Source organism: Podarcis cretensis (assembly GCF_951804945.1).
Source record: "Podarcis cretensis genome assembly, chromosome: 1".
NCBI classification, from domain to species: domain Eukaryota; kingdom Metazoa; phylum Chordata; class Lepidosauria; order Squamata; family Lacertidae; genus Podarcis; species Podarcis cretensis.
The window spans coordinates 18,612,512-18,625,470 of record NC_137170.1 but is presented as its reverse complement, the minus strand read 5'-3'; positions in this window follow the sequence as shown (position 1 = coordinate 18,625,470).

The window sequence follows — 12,959 nt, the reverse complement described above, 5'->3', positions numbered from 1 at the left end:
GGAAGGTAAACGGCGTTTCCGTGTGCTGCTCTGGTTCACCAGAAGTGGCTTAGTCCTGCTGGCCACATGACCCGGAAGCCAATAAAGTGAGATGAGCGCCGCAACCCCAGAGTCATCCATGACTGGACCTAATGATCAGGGGTCCCTTTACCTTTAGCTAATATGCAAGAAGCCATAGCATTGCTTGTGATGAACAGGTAACACTTCACCAGCTCATGTTTCCAGGCAGCTGGTATGCAGAAAATTGTATTCCTCTATGTTTTTGTTTTCCTCTCTCAAAATTGCAATTCAGAAAATCTGGAGATGGTCTTTTAATATTTACAATTGTTGCTTATTTAAAAAAAAAAGGTGTGTGTCTGTTTAATTCTTATTATTGGCCTTTGAAACATTGCCTACGCAATTTAAAGATTATCTCGACAGCTATGAGAAACTTTTCATATAAATGAAAGGTGGGACAATGTCCTATACACACCTACCTGAGAATAAGGCCCACTGAAGTCAGTGGGGCTTACCTCTTAAGTAGACATGCATAGCAGGAGTTAGGGATCTTTTGGGGCCACACCCCATGGGCCGACTTTGACAGCTGGATGGGACCACCCACCTGTCAGTCATCTGACAATGATGTGATGGGGTGATTGGCAAGTGGGTTCTTTGGCAATTAAATCCTGCCGTCCTGTCAGCGCTTCCCTGCGTAGTTCTGCTTGGGGCTGACCTGGGCAGGAAAAACAGAGTTGCAGCAGCGGTCCTGCCATCCATGTGAGATAGAGGGATAAATCAAGTCCAGAGACAGTTCGTTGCTATCTCTAAAAGCGTTTATTTACAAGCCATAAATCAGTCTCATTCCATTGGAGCTTTCCGGCATCTTTCCCGTGCCAAAAGCACACGCAGCTTCTTTGCAGCGTCTCTCAGTCAAAAGTGAAACCAATTCTCACAGACAAAGACAGACAAAGCCTGTGACGTACAGCCCTGCGTCAGGCCCCTCCCAGATACAGGACACCAAGGAGTTTTAACCCTGTGAACTCCAAACTCCACACCCCCTCTTGTCCTGCATCTGGTGAAATAAGCAACAATGCTCACCCCAAACACAGACCTTCACAGAACTCCTCATGCTTCTGGAAGGATAACGGTTTTGTGAAACCATCAGCGAGGTTCTTGGTTGAGGGACAGTATTTTAGAATAACTAGCCCCTCACAAACGCTCTGACACACATTCTGAAAACGTATGTCCAAATGTTTGGTCCTGGCCTTGAATTGCGCCGTCTCGGCCAATTTGAGACACGGTTGATTGTCTTCATGCACCACGACCGGAAGACAATCTTCTCCACAGAGTTCCTGGACCAAACACACATAGAACTCCAGCTCTCTGCAAACCTCAGATAGCGCACTGAACTCAGCTTCAGTAGATGAAAGTGCAAAGAGACTTTGCTTTCGGGACCTCCACCCAACTACTGAGTTCCCAAACTTCACCACTAGGCCTGTCTGTGCCATGATCAAGATATCATCAACAAAAATCTGGGCAGCTTGCTGGATCTCACCTGAACCTTTAAGGTAGAGACAGCTGTCCGCAACACTTCTCCTGAAACCTAGCTCTTCTAAGGTTTCATTCAGACACATGTTCCAATTTCTGGCAGATTGGCGTAATCCATAGATGGATTTGTGCAACCGCCACACGGTGCCTGGCACACTGACTCCAAACCCTGGAGGAGGAAGCATGTACAACTGCTCCTGGAGGTCTGAGTTCAGGTAGGCAACATCCACATCAAAATGGTTCACCTTCCAACCTCTCTGTGCAGCACAAGCTAAAAGTGTCCTCAAAGTCTCAGCTCTCGAGGTCGGCGAATAGACCTCCGTGAAGTGGACACCCTTCTTCTGTGTGAATCCTCGGGCTACTAACCTAGCTTTATACTGTGGTTCTCCAGCTTCTGTGGATTTAAGACGGTAAACCCATCTGCAACTCACAGCCTGCTTTCCAGCCGGCAGCTGTGTGAGTGAGAACACACCAAGAGACTCCATTGAGTTCATCTCCTTCTGCATCGCCTCACGCCATTTGCTAGCTTCTTCCTGAGGCAACTTCTGAACATCCTCAAAGGATTCAGGTTCACATCTAGCCACACCTACCCAGACGCTAGTGGCTTCATACCTTTCCCTTGGTTGACCTTGCTGACCTCCTCAGCATGAACTCTGGAACTGTGCCTGATTCACTTGGGCCAGCCACACCATCCCCTGTGTCAGAAACCTCCCCCTCTGACCTGCTGCGCCTTTTTGGCCTCACAGCTGGGTCTGCTGGCGAGGATGGCTCACTCCTTGGCTCAGACTTGACAGAGACCTGTGGAGGGGTTTTGGGACTCCCTTTTGGAGAGGTTCGGAGCCTCTGCCTTGGAGACCTCGGTTCTGGACTCTGTGGCTGTGGACTGTCCACCTCAGCAACAGGTTCAGCTTCGTCCTCCTCCTCTTCCTCATCTGAGTCAAACAGAACATCCGGGTTCCTGTGAAGACGTTTCCACCCACTCTGCTCGCAAAACAGCACTGCCGCTAATAAGCAGCTTAAACTGGTTGTCAGTAGGGTATGCGAAATGCCACGCCTTTGAGCCCGGCTCATAGCCTACAAAGATTATTTTCCTAGATCTTGGTTCACCTTTTCTGCGAATGGCCATTGGAATGAGGACCCAAGCCTCACAGCCAAACACACACAAGAAATCCACTTTGGGTTTCTTCCCATGCAGCAGAAAGTACGGCGTGTCTCCCACACTTGAATTGAACACCCTGTTCTGAACAAAGCATGCCGTCTTATAACTCTCAGCCCAAAAGCGCTGTGGCAGACCCGAGTCTGCCAGCATAGCATTCGCTGATTCCTGTAGGGTGCGATGTTTTCTCTCCGCAACCCCGTTCTGTTGCGGAGAGTAGGGGGCAGTCAATCGATGACTGATACCTTTCTACCTGAAGAAAGATTGCAGCGCAGAACCTGTGAACTCCGCCCCCGATCAGATTGAAAGGAAACCACCCTGGCGGAGAAACGCAGCTCTACCGCTGTGATCCAATCCCTGATCAGTGCAGCCGCCTCCCACTTGTGTTTAAGTGTAAACAGCCAGGTGTGTCTCGAAAAATCATCAATCAGAACCAAAACATGCTTCGAACCAGAGAAGCTACCTGCATCAGACCACATAAATCTGCATGAACCAGATCAAAGGGTTTGCTGGTCCTCCTTTCTGACCTGGGATATGTGCATGTTGTAATCTTTTATTGCTTACAAGCTTGACAATCTAAGTATTTATCACATGCCTTGAACCCACACCCAATTGTGTTCTCTGCGGCTTTCTTAACATATGACCACCCTGCATGCCCAAACCTGTGATGCCACAAATGTAAACAATCATGGTGTGGTGGTACATTTGCACACTGCACTTGTGCTTCTTCAGGGGACTCTGCAACAGTAGCATCAGTGACAGGCATCTGCACCAGAAAGAGCCTGTCCTTCCCCTCAACACTGTGGAGCTTCTTCCCATCCCTGTAAAAATAACACATATTGTTAGTAAACACCACATCAAACCCATCAGCAATAAGAGCTGATACACTTAAAAGAGAATGAGCAAGCTTGAGGACCACAAAAGCTTGCACCTCATGATCTATAAAAGGACAGTATAAAAAACCAGTCTCAGTTAACTGTCTCTTAAAACCATCTGCCATCGTGACAAAACGCCCAGTTTTAACTGTCTTGCAATTTCTCAGGAGCCCACCAGATGGCACTAGGCTGTGGGTCGCTCCCGTATCGATTACAAAAGATAAAGTGGCTCTCTGGCTGTCTTCCAAGGTTGCCATGGCAACGCTCGCACCCCCACCGGGGCCTCTGCCAGTGTCAGTGTCCTTTGTGGTTGTCATGGTTGCAAGGCTCCTGCTGGTGTTCTCACGCTTCGCCGTCTGAGAACCGCCGCTTATCTGCTTTCCTAGCAGGTGGCTGACCTTGCATTCCAGAGCCTCTGCAGAACAATGCCCTTCGCTGTTGGACTTCGCCTCAGAGCACAAACAACTCTTGGAGACTTTGGCTTTCCCAGAGCTCTTGGATTGACTTGCACCCCCACTCCTGGGTGCCCAGCTGCCTGAGGAACAGACTGCAACTGCCTTCCTCTTCCCAGCTCTCAGCCTCTCTCCAGCACACAGTCCATCACAGAGATGTGTCGAAGCATAGAAACAGCTTCCAGGAACAGTCCCAGCCCCCTCTGGGCTCACAGCTCTCTCTGGGCATCCTCTAGCCCCCTCTGGTCTGGCTCCCACTGCGGCCTGACATGCCGTCTTCAGTGCCTGCCACGCGACCCAGGGCTTCTTCCCTTGGAGCTTTGGCAACAGCCAAGCCTCAACGTTGGCCCTTAAAATGGCTAGCACCCTTTGCTCCCTTTTCTAGAGCAGCAGCCACGTCTGCTTCACAAGCTTCCACTGTGCCTGCAGACCTCTCAGCCTCTGCAGCTGCAGCACTGGGCTGGGCAAGAAGTAGTTCAGCCTGTGTACATTCCCAAAGCTGATTTTCTTCCAGCCAGTAGTATATGCGCTTACTCCAGTCTTCCCAACTGGCCCCATTCAGTCTTTCACCGGGGTAGCTCTCATGGCCTTGCTGTTGCTGAGCAGCAGCCATCTTCCTCCCCGCAGGTCTCCAGTGAAGAGTCTTGGAGCCCCCTCACCGATTCTCCCATCTGCCCTCCTCTATCTCTGGTGTTATGCTGATTTCCTTCCCCAGCCGAAGAGCTCCCTCTCTCCCTGCTGGGCCCCTCTCCAGCATCGCTTGAGAGCCTTGCCTCCACCTCTGGCTCCGATGTCAGTTCCCTGACATCCACCTCCCCCCCAGGACCCCCTCCACCCCCTGCCCGACCTTTTGACCCAACTTCGTCTCTTTCCTCGGCCGACGATGCAGGGAATCCCCGGAATGAGCTGTCGCCATCCTCTGAGGATTCAAACCCTGCTTCCCACCCGCTCCGATCTCTTCAGAGGCAGGAAAACCCACAAAATCCTCTTCGTCGTCTGTGGTTCCAAATTGCTCCTCCCAGAATCTCGCTAGTGGTTTGGGTTTATCTGGGAACAGGCCGTGGAACTCCTCCACAAGATATGCATCATTGGTCGCCTCCGCGGGAACCCACGTGTTTTCTGACTCGGGTTCTCCCTCCCAAGCTACCAAGTACTCCACCTGGCGCCCTCACCACCTTGAATCGAGGATTTCCATGGCTTGGTTGTGGTGTTCCCCCTCCTCTACCTGCGGGTGTGTGGTGACTTCTCCCTCTCGCCCCGGGAATTCCCGCCCCCCCGTACAGTGAGAGTAGGGACCTATGAAACACCAGGTATATCTTCATGCTGTCAGGTAACTTGAGCTTGAATGCCACGGGGTTCACCTGCTGCGTTACCTCAAAAGGTCCCAGCCGTCTTGGCCGCAACTTCTTGCACCCTCCCTTAAAGCATAACCCTTGGGTAGACAACCACACCCGGTCTCCCACCCTTATGGTCTCCCCTTCCTGACGGTGCTTGTCTGCCTGCCTCTTGTAAATTTCCTTGGCCCGTTCCAAGTTTATCTTAAGTTGCTGGTGCAAGGCCTCCATTTCTTCCACAAACTGCTCTGCCGCAGGTACGCTCCACCCTTCCTCCCCCCTCCCCGGGAAGGCCCTGGGGTGACACCCATAATTGGCCATGAACGGGCTCATTCCCGTGGACACATGTTCAGCGTTATTGTACGCAAATTCAGCCAGCACTAGTTTCTCTACCCAATCGTTCTGTCTCTCGCTGACGTAGCAGTGTAGGTATTGCTGTAATATACTGTTCGCTCTCTCTGCTTGCCCATTGGTTTCCGGGTGTCTCGCCGTCGAGAAGCCCACCTCGACCTGCAGCAAGCTCATGAGCCTCCTCCAGAACCGGGAAGTAATTTGTTTCCCGCGATCCGAGATGACCCTCGAGGGAGCCCCATGCAGCCTGAAGATGTGATCTACAAACAACCTGGCTGTTTCCTCTGCCGTTACCGCATGCGAGCAAGCTATGAAATGGCACATTTTTGTCAGCAGATCGACTACTACCATGACTGCTGTCTTCCCCCTTGACTTGGGCAAATCTGTCATAAAATCTATGGATACCACCTCCCAGGGTCTTCCCAGTGTGGGTAAGGGTTCCAGTAACCCTGCGGGGGCAGCCCTCTCCCCCTTTGCCCTTTGGCAGCGGTTGCACCCCCGTACATACTCCCGTACATCTTCCCTTACCTTTGGCCACCAGAACTGCCTGGTGACAAGCAACATGGTTTTGTGTTGACCAAAGTGCCCCGCTGTTGGGTTGTCGTGGAGCTGTTTGAGCACCCTTCCCCTCAAGGTCTCCCCTGGTATGTACATCGCCCCCTTGTAGTACAGTAGCCCTTCCTTTTCCTCAAACCCTCCCTGGTTTTCCCTCCCTTCCCGGAGTTCCCTGATTTTTGTTTGAGCGAATTCGTCGTTTCGAGTCAGCCCGGCCAGTTCTCGTTTCCCAACCAACACTCCCCCACACACCCATCGGTTCTCTGGGAACACGTGTCTGACTTCCGGCAGTCCCTCTCCTTCCATGTACTCCGGCTTCCGGGAGAGAGCATCTGCTCTTACGTTTTCCTCTCCCAGCACGTACCGGATCTCGAAGAAGAACTTGGAGAACTCCTGTGCCCATCGAATCTGTCTCTGGTTGAGTACTCGCGCAGTCCTTCAGTATTCCAAGTTCTTGTGATCCGTGCACACCTGGATCTTGTGCTGTGCCCCTATTAGCAGATGTCTCCATCGTCGAAATGCTGCATAAAATGCAAGCAGTTCGCGGTCATACACCATGTAGTTTTGCTCCGACTTGCTCAGCTTCCTCGGAAAAAAGGCGCACGGCCTCCAGCTCTGCTGGGCCCCTGGCTGCAACAATACCGCTCAGATGGCCCGGTCTGATGCGTCACTTCCCCTCCCAGAAGTTCCCTGCCATCTATGGTGGTCACTTGCAAGGGGAAATCCAGGGGCAGCAGGTGGAGTTGGTGCTCTAGAGCGAAGTCCTTGCTGAAGAAATTGCAGGAGCTGCCTGAATCCAGCAGCCCATTCACCTTGACTGGGTGCCCATTTGGGAGTTCTAGTACCACTTCTATGGCTATAGCTGCCTTGGGGGGGTCTGGCTGGGGCACTTCTATTGGTTGCTGGCCTGGCTGCTGTGCCCGCTGATTGGCAGCCAAGCATTGGCATTTCCCTGCACCTGCCCCTTTTCCCCCTCCTCCTCACAGCCAGCGGCTCCCACCATCCCTTGCCAGGCCTTTCTTTGTGGGCAGACCCTGGCAAAATGTCCTGGCCGTTGGCAGAGGAAACACTTGGTGCTTTTCCAATCCTTTCCCTCCCTCTTGCAACCTTCACTGGAGTTTGAAACCTCTCTCTCACGCGCACACCGTCTATTTCCATTGGCTCAACCGGCTGGGAAGGCTGCCTCGGCATTTCAGGAACGCAGTAGTCATGGCAACGTTCTCCTCTCCCTTCACGCTTCTCCTGAGCCCGCGCTTCCTGTCTTACGCCAATCGCAAGCACAGCCTTGGTCAGCTGATCCATGGACTGCGGGCGGAGCACACGGGAAAGCTCGTCCTTCACGGTTGGGGACAACCCCTCCTCAAACAACATTTGAATGGGTTCAGAGTCCAGATCCCACCCAAGCCGGTGTATCAATATCGCAAAACGCGACCAGTAGTCTCTAACTGATAGACTCCCCTGCTTGCACCCCATCAATTCCCGTCTGGTCACATTTTGCTCCACTTGACTGGAATACATTGCATCCATCACTTGATAGAATTTCCTAAGGTCCTTCAAGGCAGCATTTTGCGTCGCCATTAGGGGCCTGATCCATTCATGGGCCCCATCCTGTAAATGCCTGACAATATAGGCCACCCTTTCCCCATCATCAGCAAAGTCATCATGCTGCAGTTCCAAAGCGTACTCTATTTCCGTTCGGAACGCGTTATAGTCCTGGGGCTTCCCCCCAAACTTGTGTACCAGTCCTGGTACCTTCCTTGCGACGGGGGTGGGTCTGACCTGTGCATCCCGAGTCCGCCTTTCGTCCAGCCGCGCCGTCAGGAGAGCCACATGCTGTTCCAAATCTCGGTTCCTCTCCACCAGATTTTGCACTCCAACTGCTTGCTCCGTGGCGCCGGCTCCTCCGGTTTGACTCATGTTGCTGCCTGCCTGTCGCTGTGCACAAGCAACGTCAGTGACTGACGGATTGCTGTAATGGTTATAAGGGGTTGCTTGTGCGTAAGTTACCACCACTCCTGGCTAGGTAGCCTGGTTAAACCTGTTCTGGCTGGACAGCCCTTCACTTCGTGGCTGTTCAGTCGCTAGCAGAATCCATCAGTGGGCGTTTCTTGAACTTCTTCCAGCAAAGAAGTTCTTTGACGCCAAGTCTACGCCTACTTTCCCTGCACGGAAGTCTTCTGCGCAGGGTGGGTGTGGGTAGCGGAGGACCCGTGCTCTCCCCGCTGGTCTCCAGCGAAGAGTCTTGGAGCCCCCTCACTGATTCTCCCATCTGCCCTCTATCCCTGGTGTTACGCTGATTTCCTTCCCCAGCCGATGAGCTCCCTCTCTCTCTGCTGGGCCCCTCTCCAGCATCGCTTGAGAGCCTTGCCTCCACCTCTGGCTCCGATGTCAGTTCCCTGACATATGAGATACTTCCATGTCGCTTTGAGACCCTAAAAATAAATAAATCCAGACAACCACTAGATGGCAAACCAGTATTACTGTGCTTAATGTCAGCCAAGCAATTCTGGAAACCTGTTGCTGCAAAAACCAACCAAGTTTCCTGCATAATATTAAAAGCTCAGGTCACAGGCATACCATGCATTTAGGGTGCACAGCTTCCCCCCAAGAATCCTGGGAATTATAGTTTGTTAAGGGTGCCTGGAATTGTAGTTTTGTGAGGGATAAACTATAGTCCCTGGGATTCTTTGGGAGAAGCCATGTGTTTTAAAGGTATGGTGTAGTTGTGACCTAACATTAGACTACCAAAAAAGTTTCGTGTTTAAAGTTTTTCACACATTTCACATTTTGAAAGGATATGTTGTTCTTCTGAATAGCAAGTTCTTTGAGCAAAAGTCTCTGGATCCAGCTTGGTATATTGACTGCTTTCTCAGCTTATATATCAGTATTTTTCTCCATTTCATATAATTTCAACTACTTATTAAACCTCCTTTCAGCTTCCCTTCTTTTAAATCCACCACTTCTTTCAGATCCATTTTTTAATCTTTATTCTTTTCAGCTCCACTTCCTCAGTCTCACTCTTTCCTCAACTCAAATTCCACTTCTTTTCAAAATTTGCACATCAGTTCTTTCAAATCAACTTGCGCAATCTCTGTTTTCACTGCATTTCCGTGGCTGCCTTTCTCTTGAAAGCCTAAATTTGAGTCTCCGTTTCCTTTTTATACCATTTACGCAATCGCCAAAACCGAATCACACCATCTCTTGCTCTCTGCACTCTTCTTGAAGCACTGAACCCTTTTCAAACCTTTTGAATACAATTTGTTGAAAACCTTGCGAAGTTCTTTATTTATGCTTCCACCGTTTTTCATGTGGGACTTGTTGGAATCGTCCCTCAAGTACAGCTGAAGGCAGTATATTCAATCTTGCAAGGGTAAAAGCACATTTATATTTTAGAATTGCATGGAAGAAGCATGGCCGAGCCCTCAGCTGTCCATCTGGGAACAGAAAGTAGTGCCAAGAGATGGCAGGACAGTGGTATTTTCTTGGAAGCAAAGTAGAACAAGATATAATAATAAAAATTTATTTATTATGTTTAGCCTGGAGAAGAGGAGGTTAAGGGGTGATATGATAGCCATGTTCAAATATATAAAAGGATGTCACATAGAGGAGGGAGAAAGGTTGTTTTCTGCTGCTCCAGAGAAGCAGACACGGAGCAATGGTTCCAAACTACAAGAAAGAAGATTCCAGCTAAACATTAGGAAGAACTTCCTGACAGTAAGAGCTGTTCGACAGTGGAATTTGCTGCCAAGGAGTGTGGTGGAGTCTCCTTCTTTGGAGGTCTTTAAGCAGAGGCTTGACAACCATATGTCAGGAGTGCTCTGATGGTGTTTCCTGCTTGACAGGGGGTTGGACTCGATGGCCCTTGTGGTCTCTTCCAACTCTATGATTCTATAATAATAAAAAATTATTTATATCCCGCCCTCCCCAGCCAAAGCAGAGCTCAGAGCGGCTAACAACAGTAAAAGTAAAAGTTTACATAAAATCACAATCAATTAATTAAAATACATTCTAAAACCAATTCATTCTAAAATGAATTCAAAATCAAATTAATGGCAACCATTGGGCTAGAGTTCTATGAGGATTACCAAAGGAGGGGGTCAGACGGTGCCTTGGCCAAAGGCCTGGTGGAACAGCTCTGTCTTGCAGGCCCTGCGGAAAGATGTCAAGTCCTGCAGGGCCTTAGTCTCTTGTGACAGAGCGTTCTGCCAGATAGGGGCCACATCTGAAAAAGTCCTGGATCTGGTTGAGGCCAGCCTGACCTCCCTGTGGCCCAGGACCTCCAAGATGTCTTTGGTTGAAGACCGTAAGGTCCTCCATGGGGCATACCAGGAGAGGCGGTCCCATAGGTATGAGGGTCCTAGGCTGTATATATACAAAACACATTGGCATAATCACACTGGTCCACTGTATGCAGTTGTAGAAACAACTTCTCTCAGTGTTAGGGAGACTCACAGGCTGCAAGGAAAGTTTCCAGACTTTTTTAGTGCATTGGTGGCTAGCCTGAGCTCCTCCAGATGTTGTTGTGGACTCCGACTGCCATCAGCCCCGGCTGGCATGGCCAGTAGGCAGGGATGATGGGAGCCTGAAGTCTAACAAGAATCAGGAGAGGCAAAGGGTGTCCATCCCTGATTTAATGGGAAAGGACTAGTCCGCCAGTGGCTTGGTCTCACTGCTTGCTCCCTTTTCTCAGATGGGAAACAGATGGATATTGTAAAACCTGGTTACAGCGTCCCATTTAACAAACCAGAATCACCAAATCACGTGGATGGGGGTTGGTTAACCAATTAAATTTTGCATAGGAGAAAAAACGGAGGAAATGAAACGCTTGCACCATCTGTGCAACGCTCCATCTGTGCAAGCATTTCAGCTTGGCACATGGAGTACTCCTCCCTATTCTTGGGGTTCGCCCCAGACACCTGCAGAACCAAATTGGGGGCACCCATTTCTTAAGTGCATGTCCTTGTGAAGAGCTTCTCCTGATGGAGCTTGTTAGGGGAATCCATGTTGAGAATTCCATTCCTCCCGAGCTGCAGGTATGTGTGTGGGATTGTTACATGTCACATGTCTGTTTACATTCCAGCACTGATTTTGGGAGTCTTGTGAGAGGAAATTGAGATACGCTGTTTCCGCTCTGTATTGCTTTTGCTTTTGCAGTTCTCTCTCCAAGGAAGAAGGGACGCGGGTGGCGCTGTGGGTTAAGCCACAGAGTGTAGGACTTGCTGATCAGAAGGTCAGCGGGCTCCTGTTGCTTGGTCCCTGCTTCTGCCAACCTAGCAGTTCGAAAGCACGTCAAAGTGCAAATAGATAAATAGGTATCGCTGTGGCGGGAAGGTAAACGGTGTTTCCGTGCGCTGCTCTGGTTCGCCAGAAGCGTCTTAGTCATCCTGGCCACATGACCCGGAAGCTGTACACCGGCTCCCACGCCCAATAAAGCGAGATGAGCGGCACAACCCCAGAGTCGGTCACGACTGGACCTAATGGTCAGGGGTCCCTTTACCTTTACCTCCGAGCAAGAGACAGAGAGGCCATATTTTCTTTGTTCTGTTACGATTGATTTAATTTGCAATACATTAGGCTTAGATGTTACTGCTCACGGCTGAGGAGTTTTGAACTCTGCTCATTGTGTGCTCACGTCTCTGGATATGGGCCACATCAGCGTGACAGGAGACTGGAGTGTAGAATCGCAGGCAACGCTGCCTTGTGGGGAGGCACCAGGCCTCGGAGCTATCACCCAACAACCCCACCCCTAGTCCTACAGGAAAAGAAGTATGCATTCTTTGTTTTTGTATGATAACATGCTAGCGTCATCCCCTCAGAAGCATTCCTCGTTTTCACACAGGAGCGAATGCCTCTGAAGTTGCCACCTTCTGCTTTTCACACAGTTGCTAAGCTTTGAAAAGTTTACAGCAGAAGGTGATCTGCGGCCAAAGGAAAGACACCACTACCCATCAACTTAAAAAGTGCTCTCGGCTAATTTTATATGAATACAAAAAAGTGCAAAAATGACTAGGAAGCTGGCTGCAGCTTGTAAAGTGCTCTGCAATAGTTATTGTGGTGTCTTACACTGTTTTGTTAGAGTTTTAGAGATGAGGGGGTCCAAGCAGATCATTGGCATCTACAAAGCTTTGTGCTCTTGGCAAGCACCAGATCAACTGATTGGCGGCACTCGCAAAGCCCCACACCTCTGATTTCCAACCATGTGAACCCATGATACTGCTTTACATAAAAGCATCTTGTGAATGACTAGAGGGCAGCCTGACCCACAGGGGTTGGGGGGATGTCTGTTCTCGATACGATATGATAATCTTTATTGTCATTGTCCCATACAGAACAACGGAATTGAAAAAAATCTACATCAGACATTCAAAACCAACAAGCCTGCTATCCCAGCTATCCCAGCCTGTTTAGCCCCCTAAAAACTCTGATACCCCCTTTTAAAAATACAATACAGTCCCATAGAGATTCTTTACACTGTGTTTAAAATCAAAATTGCATTTGGATAGAAACTGTTTCTCAGGCGGATAGTCCTAGTCTTAATAACGCTGTACCTTCTTCCAGAAGGCAGAAGCTGAAAGAGATCATTTCCGGGGTGCGCACTATCCTGCGCTATCTCTGCAGCTTTCTTATGGCACCTAGAAGTGTAGATTTGATCCAAGGTGGGAAGAGAGCACCCAATTATTCTCTCCATGTATAAAGTGCACTTTTAAAC